Source organism: Equus asinus, chromosome 19, assembly GCF_041296235.1.
Source record: "Equus asinus isolate D_3611 breed Donkey chromosome 19, EquAss-T2T_v2, whole genome shotgun sequence".
NCBI classification, from domain to species: Eukaryota; Metazoa; Chordata; class Mammalia; order Perissodactyla; family Equidae; genus Equus; species Equus asinus.
Genome location: NC_091808.1, coordinates 26,793,675 through 26,806,809, shown reverse-complemented (window position 1 = coordinate 26,806,809; position 13,135 = coordinate 26,793,675).

Genomic DNA, 13,135 nt, shown 5'->3' with positions numbered 1-13,135 from the left:
AGAGTAGTTTCACTGCCCTAAAAATCCTCTGTGTATCCCTATTCACCCCTTGCTCCCCCCAACACCTGGCAACTACTGATCCTTTTACTGTCTGTAGTTTTGCTTTTTCCAGAATGTCACTTAGTTGAAATCATACATTATGAAGCTTTTCCTGATTGCCCTCTTTCACTTAGCAATGTGCATTTAAGGTTCCTCCATGTCGTCTTGTGGCTTGAGTACTCATTTCTTTTTAGTGCTGAATAAGATTTCATTGTCTGGATGTATCACAGTTTATTTATTCATTCACTTCCAGAAGGACATCTTGGTTGCTTCCAACTTTTGACAATTATGAATAAAGCTGCTATAAACCTCAGTGTACAGGTTTTGTGTGGACCTGTTTTCAACTCACGTGGTAAATACAAATGATTTATCTTATGGTATAGTAAGAGTAAATTTAGTTTTGTAAGAAACTGCCAAACTGTCTTCCAAAATGGCTGTATTATTTTGCATTCCCAATAATAACGAATGAGAGTTCCTCTTGCTCCACTTGCTCACTAACACTTGATGTTGCCAACGTTTTGGATTTTGAACATTCTTTGACTAATGTATGTAGTGGTATTTCATTTTTTTTTAAATTTGCAATTCTGTAATGACATATGATGTGGAGCATCTTTTTTGTATTCTTCATTGCCATATGTGTATCTTCTTTGGTGAAGTGTTTGTTCAGATCTTTTGACCATTTTTTCATTGGGGTTTTCCTTTTCTTATTGCTCAATTTTCAGTCATTTGATATTTTGCATAACAGTTCTTTATCAGATAATATGTTTTACAAACATTTTCTCCAAGTCTGTACTTGTCCTCGAATTCTCCTGACATTATCATTCACAGAGCAGAAGGTTTTAATTTTAATGAAGTCTATCTTATCAATTATTTAATGAATTGTACCTTTGGTATTATATCTACCATATCTTGAGATATACTCAAAGTTATCTAGATGTTTTCCTATGTTGTCTTCTAGGAGTTTCATAGTTTTGCATTTTACATTTAGATCTGTCCTCCATTTTGAGTTAATTTTTGTGAAGCATGTATTGTCTGCTGTGTAGATTCATTTTCTTGAGTGTAAATATTCACTTGTTCCAGCACCATTTGTTGTAAAAACCATCTTTGCTCCATTGTATTTCCTTTGGTCCTTTGTCAAACATCAGTGGACCTTACTTATGTGGGTCTATTTCTGGACTCTCTATTATATTCCAGTGACCTATCTATTTATTACTTCACCAATACCACAGTGCATTATTGTGGCTTTATAACAAGTTTTGGAGTCTTAAAGTCCTCCAACTCTGTTCTTTTTCTTCAATATTATGTTGGCTATTCTAGGACCTTTGTCTTTTCAAAGAAACTTTAAACTTCGTTTGTCAATATTTGCAAATAACGTCCTGGGTTTTTTATTGGGGTTTTGTTGAATCTATAGATCAAGTTGGGAAGAACTAATATCTTGACAATATTGAGTCTTTCTATCCATGAACATGGGATATCTCTCTATTTATTTAGTTTTTTTATTTCATTCATCAGGATTTTATAGTTTTCATTATAGAGATCTTGTACATATTTTGTTAGACTTATACCTAAGTATTTCATTTTTTGGGTGCTAATGTAAGTGTTATTGTGTTTTTAATGTCAAGTCTCACTTGTTCATCACTGAAAAGTGATTGACTTTTGTATGTTAACTTTGTATCCTGCAATCTTGCAAGAATCGCTTATTAATTTCCAGAGTGTTTTTGTCAATTCTTTGGATTTTCTACATAGGTGATCCTTCATCTGTGAACAAAGACAGATTTATTTCTCCATCCCAAACTGCTTCCTCAAGGATAGTTTCTATTAGTTTCTTCTGTCAATGGGCCACTCTTTCTTGTTTCTTTGCATGTTCCCTAATTTTTTGTTGAAAGCTTGATATTTTGAATACAATCATGTGGTAACTCTGGAAATCAGATTCTTCCTTCTCTTCAGGGTTTGTTTGTGTTGCTTGCTGTGGGCTGTACATGTTTGCATGTTTAGTGACTTTTCTAAACTATTTTTGTAAAGTCTGTATTTTTTTGTCAAGTGTGAGCTCTGAAATCTGTTTTTTCTTGTTTTAGATGTGTTCAGCTAGTGTTTTCACAGAAATTTACTTGAAGGCCAAGAGACAAAAAGAAAAGGAAGAAAGGAAAGTGCAACTCTCCTAGGCTTTGCAGACTGGCTCTCCTTCAATGCTGTGCCACATCATCTAGGACTCTGCCTTAGCCTTAACTTCTTGCTCCCCCTGAGCCTTGAGGAGAGCTAGAGGCGAAAGCATAGGATCTCCTCAAGTCTTTTCTGAGCATTCATCTTGCCCTGCATATGCACATGGCTTTCTAAACTCCCCAATACACACACACACACACACACACACACACACATATGATTTTGATGTCCTAGTTTCCCAAAGGAACTCTCTCCCCAACTTTTCCTCCCAGGCTTTCCACACGTCCATTGTTTACCCCAATTGTTCATTTGCTTACAATGTTTTCTAGGAATGCTCTCTGTATAGCTGCTTTTCTTCTGCGAGGGCATCCTGAGTTAAACAAAACAAAAGCAAATGCTTTGGGTCAGTTCCTCGAGTAGGTTAGAACAGACAAATACAATTCTTTGAGAATAATATCTGCTTTGTTCCCTCCAGAACCCAGGACCAAGGTTCCCCGCTATGAACATGGGCTGCCATCTCAAGACCTCCACTGAGCTGTGAAGGTAGGTGGGCAAGAGCAAGGAAAAACGCTGCAACATTTCCCAGCATTTTTAAGTTGCATTTTTTTGATTAAGTGTTCATTTGGTTCCTAAAAACCTTTGACTTTTTCCAGAACTCTTACGAAGTTTATTCTTACAGTTAAGTGTAATTTTTCAATAATTCCATGGAGGTATGAGCCTTTGGAGCTACCTACTTTGTCATTTTGCTGATGTCACTCTCTGTGACTTTTTAAGTCATTGCTCTCATGTAGTAGAGCTCTATGTTTTGTTTTTTTTTCTTTACGCTTCTTTTCATCTTTTGTGGGAGTATATTTTATCTTAATCCACTCGTCTCTCTTTTCATCTGTCTGTCCAAATCTTACTAACTCTCTACAAAAGGTGTGACAGGAGCTCAAGAAATAGTTCTGTTGGAAATCAATGTTTATTTTTCTATTTTCAGGTAATCTAAAGTTTGTTATGTTCTCTGTCTTCTAGTTTTGCTGAAAACATGGAATTTGTGTGGTTTTATTTGTCCTTTTGTTGATCTGCATAATTTCTGGAAGACACATGGAGAGATTTGGCTTTAGGAAGCCACCATTATCTTGGTTACCTGAAAGTCCTTTTACTATATATTTTATTGGGTATGATGATGAGGGTGGTGGTGTCATTTTTATTCAAATTGATTTGTCATTGCTTGCTATTATATTAACAGTCAATACTTAGTGAGTTTATCTTAAGTGTAAAATTCTGCTTTGTGTTTAGTGTTGGAAGTTTAAAGAGACAGTGACATGATCAGTATTCTGAGAAACTTATATTCTAGCAACGACAGAAACAGTAATTTTCATATAATGTGGTAACTGCTCTTGTCTTATCACTTTCCACACTCTATTTAAAGGAAGAATGTATGTATATATCTCATGCCCATATTCTTAAGAGATATTTCTGCTGGGAAATAAATGGGGAACTCAAAAGCTCTTCTGTGTAATTCAACAGCAAGATGATATAAATCTTATAAAATCATCGGGTGGCAGCTGCAGGCAGTTTTTGGTACCAATTAAAAGTGAATAAAAAACACCAGGGAAAAGATGGTTTACTTTCATATCTCTAAATCTCCAGGTTTTCACATTTCAATTAATTTGTAAATATCCGTTGAGTATCTACTCTATGTGAATCCCTATAATGATTTGATCTTCTATGGGTAGACAACAAAAGATAAGTAAGACCAAATCACTACTTTCCAGTTACCTGGTACAAATTAGTGGAGAAAAAACTCATACACAAGTTATTTCAAAACAAAGCAAGACTTGTGGTAAGTGCTATAAGAATGCTATATTTGAGGCATGGGCAAAAAGATATAGGCAACAGGATATGTAAGGTTAGGTGTTAGGGGGCCATCTGGAGTTTTAGAAGCAGGGAGGCATTTTCAGAAGCCTTGGGAAATGTTGCACTCGGGGAAAATCTTAATACCTTTGCACATTGAAGTTTAATTTAAATACAGTTAGCAGTCATGCCAGCCTCCTTAGGAGAGTAGACTTTTCTAAAGTGAAACAATAAATATCAGGGACAGCTACAGGGAGGGTACAGGAAGGGACAATAAAGCTGACTTCATCAGCCAAGCCTCTGAGTGTTTCTGAGGCAGGTAGCTAATAGGACTCTTGACTGGGTTGCATCCTATAACTGTGTACTTGTGAAACGTCTAAGAAATGCTTTCTCTGCTTTTCTGAAAGGATGGCAGGTATGTACAAGCCAGAAGCCATAACGCATGTGTATGTCAACTCAAGATTTGTTTCTAGATTAAAAATTAGCTGCTTTGGTAGCGAAAATTTTAACTGTTGAATCTGTTGTGATTCTGGTTTTAATTTGTTGTTTATTGCTTGTTTAATACAGATTGGTGATGTTGATTTGCAGCCGTTTGTGATCATAACAAACTTGCTTACATAGGATGTTTCCTGATAATTTTCTTAGAGTTTGTTCTGCCTGTCAGAGTACTGTGTGTTTGCCTAATTGAAATAAGCCCATCCCAATCCTTTTGTATGTGTCAGGTCATGTTGCTCAATTAGTTTGCATAATTTTACAAAAGGAATCTGATTTATTTCCTGGATTAGTTTTCATAAACTGAGTCACAGCTCACAGTTTTGTGTCTGAGCATCTGAGATGTGCAGCACTTTGTTCAAAAGGGAAGGAATGCTGTATGAAATGGATTTGATTTTAAGTGTCATTTCATCAAAAATTTGCACGCTAGTGGCCAGAGGTCTGAAGATGGGTCGTATCCAGGTTCCCGTCACCAACCCATCTTGCCACCCCACACAGCTTTGAATGTTAAAAAGTTTGTTATTGACATTTAAAAATAATATGAAATTTGGATTTCTGGCTCCCTTGAAATTTCAAGGTGTCTGGCAATGCTTGGCCTACGTTCCCACATGGCAACTCCCAACTAGAATGCAGCGATTACACCTCCCTCTTCCCATGGGCCACATTCTGCAATTTAACAGTCTCTACCTTCCGTATTCTTTATACTTGCCCACTTCACTGCCTGGGCATTGTAGGCATTTAGGCTTAAATGGAAGCACGTTTAACCCATGTTTCAAACACCAGAATTACCAGACTTAGAACTCAGTATACTTTATTTGTATTGAAGTCATGGACAGTAACAGTGATAACATAAAATATGTTTCATTCAGATCAGGAGCAATTTCAAGAAATCATTTGAATGTTTTAGCAAGACCCTAGGAATGGCCATATATTCATATCTGGAAAATACTAGAAATCAAGGAAGAAATGAAACTTCAAGTAGCATGCATCTAACTCTATTCATTGTTCTGAAAATTACTCTTCATTACATGAGATTCTTCACTTTATTATATAAATATTTAGTTGTATATATATATTTACTGAACACTAGATAAATAATAAAATTTCAGAATGGGTAGAAAACAATCACATTAATTTATTTTTGTTTATCTTAAATTTAGCTATACATTGTCTACTGGTCTACACATTCTGGTACATTGTGGTTTACTTCTGTATTTTATGAACTGGAAATTATGTGTTTGTCAATTTATAATTACTTTTGTAGTCAGGAAAATATTGATGACATATCTGTTTCATCTTTGCTTGGTAAAGATGAGGATGTTACCAGTAACTTAACTCAATTATTTTTCATTGTCATTGTCATAACGGAATTTAATGATATAATGCCTTGATGGAATTCTGGTCAAGGAAAGGTGCTGCTGGGGCTGGTCTGGTGGCGTAGTGGTGAAGTTCGTGCACTCTGCTTCCATGGCCCAGGGTTTGCAGGTTCAGATCCCGGGCATGGACCTAGCACTGCTTGTCAAGTCATGCTCTGGTGGCATCCTCCATAAGACAGAGAATGATTGGCACAGATGTTAGCTCAGCAACAATCTTCCTCAAGCAAAAAGAGCAAGACTAGCAACAGATGTTAGCTCAGGGCCAATCTTCCTCAAAAAACAAAAACAAAAACAAAAGAAAAGGTACTGCCTACATTTTAGTTTTATGGAGATGGAGACAGAGTCAAGAGCCCATAATGTTTGTTTTCCAGCAAATTTATAAGTGGAACAACGAAAGGAGATTTATGTTATTAAACTTTTAAACAAGAACATTTTCTTTTCTTTTCTCCTTCAAAGCCTGTTGTGTAGATCAAAGGTGAGAATGGCAGATGGGGAGAATAATCAAACCACGAGCAGTTGATCTTTTCTAAAATTGTGATTTTATTTTTCTATTTTCCTTTGTTATGTTTAGAAGAGCAAAAGATGAGGTAAACCAAGGCTTGATCCTCCACACTGCAGCACACAACATTAACCTCAAAATTATTTTGTGGTTATCTTGAGACTTCCCTCTCCTTCCTTCTGCCTCCAACTGTCTACCAATCAGATTTCTTAGTAACTTTACAGACTGTGTATTTATTAGTTTCTACTTATTAGAATATTATCAGTAATATTATTTTTATAACTATTGTTATATTAATGAAAGCCTAATATTTTATACACTATTTTTGAATTTTTCGTGGACATTTTTCCAACAAATATTTATTGAACATCTGCTAAGTCAGGCACTCTGTTTGGAGCTGGAGTTAAGTGATTATGAATCTAGATTTGTTTCCAGTTCATGGTTAAAATCCCAGGGATACAGAATTCCTTAAAATATGAACCTAGACAAGTTATTTAAATTTTCTAAGCCTTAGTGTCTTTATCTGTACAATAAGGATAGTACAAACTATCTCAAACAATAAGGACAGCACAAACTATCTCAAACAGTAAGGATAGCACAAGCTATCTCAAGCAGGAAAAGCCTCTAGAGTAGTCAGGATTCTCTAGAGAATTGATTGAGGGGCCATGACTCTCTATTTTTATGATTCAAGTTAGACTTTTGTTCGCTTGACCTAGATTATACAGATGAAGCAGGAATACAGTTAACTGCCCATCTATTTCTCTTCTAGGAATACTGTGATCAACTAGCCACACCATAGGTCTGTGTGAGTCAGACTTTTCTGATTACTGCTTTGACTCTGCTGTCCATTATGGTAGCTATGCCCACCTCACCTTTGGTGATTAATTGCTGTCCCTTGATTCCTGCCACCACAGCATCCAATGGTTCCTATTGCATTTGGGTTTCTGATTGAGTGGCAGCAGTTCCTGCTGTACTTTCTGACCTACAGAAGAGAAACACAGAGCTCTTCAAGGATGCTGGAGTTCTGCTCACAAATTTATTTGTCACAATCAAGATGAAAAGTGTGTCCTCTGGACTCTTCCAGGATGGGTGAGCAGGTCTTAAGTGACAAATCCACTCTAATGTTCAAATTTCCTTAAGCCTTTTGATCCCTTCCTCTCCAGTATATCAAGGCAGTTTTGACATTTCATCTTTTTATTGTAGGTCACGTTTTGGTCATGTTTCAGCTAACCAACCAAGCAAACTGTTAGAACCCTTTCTCACCTGCCAGACTGCAACATTAAATTCAGAATCTTTGCTTAGTAGGCCCATGTCGGTAAATTCAGCCTGATGCAACTTTATGTTCCTTCCACTACTATCTTACCCCATTAATATCCATTCCCACACATATTCCCCAGATTTCTGTCTGCATAAATTGAAAACAAGCTCAACCTTCCCCTGGGTCACTATTTGTGTATAACCTTTTTGGGCCTGCTGGAACTAGAGTCTAGTTTAGGTCTAGAAGCAAAGAGAGGTGGTGGGAGTGGGCTCTGAGGTGAACTTGCAATGTCTCGCAAGGCATTTCCTTAGGGGAGGCCATTTCAGTTTCCTCAGACAAAACAGGGTTAATCACCTCAGGTGGGTTTTTGAATGCTGCTCCTTCTGCCAAAGGAGCCTCCACAAAATTGAGGGGTTCAATGTCACCAGCTTCATTAGGATCCTTCCATATGTCCCCATTCTAATTTTCAGGGTCCCATTCCTTCCCAGTCCGTGCTCTCATTTTAACACCAGACACCCTGTGAGGTTGGGAATTCATTCCGTGTTGTAATTCAGCCATTCACAGGAGGTTCTGGGTTTAGTTTTCTGCAAACCCAGTCCTACAGCAATAGGAGATAAGGATTTTTTTTTTCTTCCTTTCAGGGCAGACATAGAAACTTGCAGATCATTTATATGGTGCTTGAGCTGGGAATTTGAATCCCTGAGCTCATCCTTCTCTCTCCCCAATTTGTCTAGCACGATTAGGAGGAATCAGCCAATCTCACTATACTCATTAGTTTGGAAAAATGTTCTAAGGTATCAAATACACAGTCACCCAGAACCTTGCCTCTTTATCAGTATTTGATTAGGAATATTCACTGGTGATGTTTTCCATCTCTCTATTGCCACAACACACTATGGACTATCAGTGCTCTTTTTCCCACTGGAAATAGCCATTAGTGCCTTTAAATATAATCGATTAGAAAACCAATTCCAGAAATCCCAGAACCAATTCAGAAAACTCATTTTTAAGATTCTGTTTCTCTAGAGCTACTCTCAGCCCCAAATCTGTATTATAGTTAGAATTCTCCAGAGAAACAGAATCAATAAGATATAAATCTTTCAATATCTCTCTATCTGTCTATCTATCTATCTATCCATCTATCTATCCAGAGATTTTAAGGACTTGGCTCAAATGATTGTAGGGGTTGGGAAGTCTGATGTTTACAGGGCAGGCCAGAAGTGCTGGAAATTCTAGCAAGAGTTGAGGTTGTGGTCTTGAGCCCAAAAGTAGTCTGGCAGCACAATTTCTTTCTCTTTGATGGAACTCAGTATTTTAAAGCCTTCAGCTAATTGGATGAGGCTCACTCATATTATGAAGGGTTATCTGCTTTATTCAATCTATTGGTTTAAATGTTAATCACATCTAAAAAATACCTTCATAGCAACATCTAGATTGATGCCAAATAACTTGGCATCATAGCCTAGGCAAATTGACACATAAATATAACCATGTTGGTGTAATTGTGAAGATAATGTGAACATGATGTAATCTATGTAAAGACTTAGTTTTCCCCATAGTAAGCACTCATCAAAAGTTACTATTAATAATTACTTTATTTAATACACGCTAAGTACTGTATTCATTTTTTTACATACACTTTCTCGCTTAATACTTACCACACACTGTGAAGTATGTATTGCTATTCCTATTTCACAGAGAAGCATGGAAACTGGCACAGGGTAATTACAACCATCATACAAAACTGCCAGACTTGCCTACGGTAGTGCATTCAATATTATATTTTTGTCCTGAAACTTCTCCTTTTTTCTCCAATAATCGAAGCACTATTTCTCACTGTCATTCTTATTGTTAGAATGCAGTTAACTGACTCTTGGCTCCAAGGTGGACATAGTCACCAACCTTACCCAGTCACTGCATATCCCTGGGATCAGTGATTGGTTTGGGATGGGCATATGGCACAGAAAGAGTTAGAGTGACAGCGAGAAAAAACATCTTCTTTCTACTGGGTCTGCTTAGAGGATAGGAGGAGGACGGGGGGCATTGCAGACACCTTTGCACCTGGAGAGGTGAGTCTGCCTGAGAATGGGCATCGCAGAGGAAGAGATGCAACTGAGAGGGAGAACATGAGGAGTTCCTTACCATACCGCCCAGCCTTTTATGGCAGCACAGTTCTCAGGAATCCCAATAAAATGTTAAGCTGTTAAACCAACAACTGTTTTAAAAACTTGGCTAGTGGTGTTTTTGTCCTAAATACTGGCATTAAAGTCTTGTTTCACTCCATGGCCAGGGCACTTGCTCTCTGACGTCACGTATCAAGACAGAGCACTGGGAACAGGAGGAGTCTACCCTGGGGGTATGGCCTATCGAGAATATAAAAACGATAACAACACAGAGTAAACTCAGTGTACTTTTCAGTATTGCCATAGGTTGACAATTCTAAACAATGACAATGATAAAATACTCCTTCCTAAAAAACTCTTTTGTTGGTCTAAGTTCTAAACAATTGGTCTAGGTACTTTTGATTTTTAATAATAATTTAATTAAAATAATAATTTTATGTAACTACAGTTGGCTCAAGACACGCAGACTTAGATACACATGTTTATTTCAAGAATAAAGAGGTTTTCAGATGATTCAGATTTCACTGGGCCTGATTTTTAAGTGTTCACTTAGCCATTCTATTTTACTGTTTTAATGTGAAACACAAACAAACCCTCCAGCATGACAGACTGACAGATTTGAAGTAACTCAAGTTCTTTTTTCTATTCCACATTACAATCACTGTGCTTTCATAGTTTATTTCAAATCTATGTTTTAAATGAAGGAATATGTAGCAACAAGGACTTTGCTCAATGAAACTTGAACATTTCTGATCAATTACAAATATACCAGGAGTTCTCCAGATTAACTTCTTTGTAAAACACGGTGTTTATTAAAGGATTTGTTACTATAAAACGGTTAATTTGAAGCTTATTACTGAAAATAATTTTGTCAAATAGAGGAGGAGTGTGTTGAAAATGATCTGCCTCAGGTGTCAATTATTCTAGATATAGCGTTCCTGTATGGATGACCAATTTGGCATTTATCACATACTATTTTATACTGTAATGTATTTTAAAGGTTCCTGAGGACAGGAAGAAGGCTTATGTTTGTCATCCCTTTGGCTGTTCAGGACAAGGGGAGACCTTGTAAGTCCTTGCATTTAGTGAGAGTGTATATGAAATTGATGGAGGTGGTGAAAGCACTAATATTTAGTGAGTCCCAATTATATCCTAGGTGCTTTAGAAATTAAAGGTAAAAGTTAACGCTGATTGGTTTGGATACTTAGTCACAGACTGCTGAGATAGACAGGTGGGTTTGGCTGCCAGCCTATACTATGTAACCATCTTTGGATGTAGTTAATTGCCCTTACTGAAGGAGGGGCCCTGGTGTCCAGGCTTATACCAGATGGTGCTATCTCTTCTTGGACCAAGGATGGATTCAGAATCTAAGCTGAGGATGTCAAATTCTATTTCTCTAAAGAATTGACATATTCTTAAGAGAATCAGAGGCTGAATCAGATCTTGTTAAGCCTGGAGACCTAGAAGTTGAGTGAATTGGGAATTCAGCATGAGCATCATGGCAATCCAAAGCCAGACATAATCCAATGTTTGGAGAAGCAAAAATTAGGAGCCTGTTAGAGAGAGGTGGCAGGCAGAAGAGCAGATCAGATACAGTGCAGAGTTAAAGAGAGAGGGAAGGCAAGAAAGAGCATCTCAGTTTCCGTGCCAGCGGGGCATACTTCTGGGGTCAGTGCAGTCCTCCTGATTCCTAATAATAAATTCCCTTTCACGTAATTCAGTGTGATTCGGTTTCTGATCCTTGCTCAGATAACTCCCTGGCCTTTTCTCTGAACTGTTTTGTGTAAATTTTATTTATCTTTTAGAGAAGAATAAAAGCTTTAGAGGAATTAGGTCTTGCCTTAGGTTCTTTGTGAGAACCGCAGTACTCTGCTCTTAGAAGACGCTAAAGAAGTCTTTCTGACTAAATACTAAAATATTTGTCTGAACTCTTATTTTTCTTGTCACTGCAATCATTCTTTCATACTGACTGTACCATAGTTCTTAATTTATTGAGTAAAGATTCTCTTTGAAACTCTGGTGGAATCTATGACCACACTTCAGAAAAATTCATATTACACACACACACACATACATACACACACACACACACACAGAATTTTGCATATAATTTCAGGGATTTTCCCTACTCCAGGAAACCCGCTAATGAGTCCTAGTAACCCAAGACAGAAATCTCAATTTTTAAAGTTTAATTCCACTTCTGTAAATATGTTGACATCAATACATTAATAATTCACTATGGGAGCTCTCTAGTTAATGGAATCCTATAGTGATTTGTTTTGTAAATTAAAGAAAACTGCCTGAAACACAAAGGTATTTTCAAATTATTTTCTTCCATAATTCTGAATTTTAAGGTATACAACATTTGATACCAATATTATAGAATTCTAAGGATGTGTCAGATTTAAATTGCTTATATTTTCTTGGTTGTAAAATATCTCACCATATGTCTAGTCCAGAGGATGTCATCAACTTTTCATATGAGAAAAAATTCCACTGATGAAGGAGAGTTTTAAAATTTAATATTAAATAATTAATATCCATCCTCACATAGACATCTCAAATTAAGACTGTTTACATGCTCTTTAATTAGATGCAATTAAGAAGCTCTCTCAAAGCATTCAAGCACAGAGGGAGCCTTGCTTGTGTTGATAGAATGACTCTTAACATAGAGGAGGTTGCCTTGGTATTTGTGGAGGAGATTCTCTTTGGAAGATGCGACAGGTACACTTTTGTTTTTGCCACATGAGGAAACAGATGCTCAGAATCTTCATTAGAGAAAGATGGATGAAAAATTCTGCCTGACAGTCCTGGATGGTAGGAAGGCTTCTCTGTCCTGCTGTTGTCCTTCCAAACTGTTTTCTCATCACAGCCCCATAGTGACACCTAAGCCAGGTCATGGAGTTCCTTTGCTCAAAACCCTTTAACGTCTCCCCACTGAGAGTAAACCCAGAGAGCCTACCCTGGCTGGCCAGGCGCTGGGGCTGTGCATGACCGTGCTCCTCCATGTCCCTGACCTGCACCAGTCTGTTGCTCTCTCCTCATCTCCAGCTCCTAATCCTCTTACTCTGGCTCACTTGGCTCCAAACACACATCTGTCCTCTTTGCTTGGACTGTTCCCTGGATGTGCACGTGGCTCGTTCCTTCATTTCTGTTCAATATTTGCTCACATGCCCCCTATCAGTGGGTCCTTCCCTTGCAACCCGCCTTATCCCCTCTCAACCCTTCAGCACCCTACTTCCCTGCTTTATTTTATGCCATGGCACTGATCAACAGCTAAATATTACACATTTTATTTATTTAGTCAGTTTATTCTATCCTTTTTTGCTAAGATATAAGTTCTAAGAAA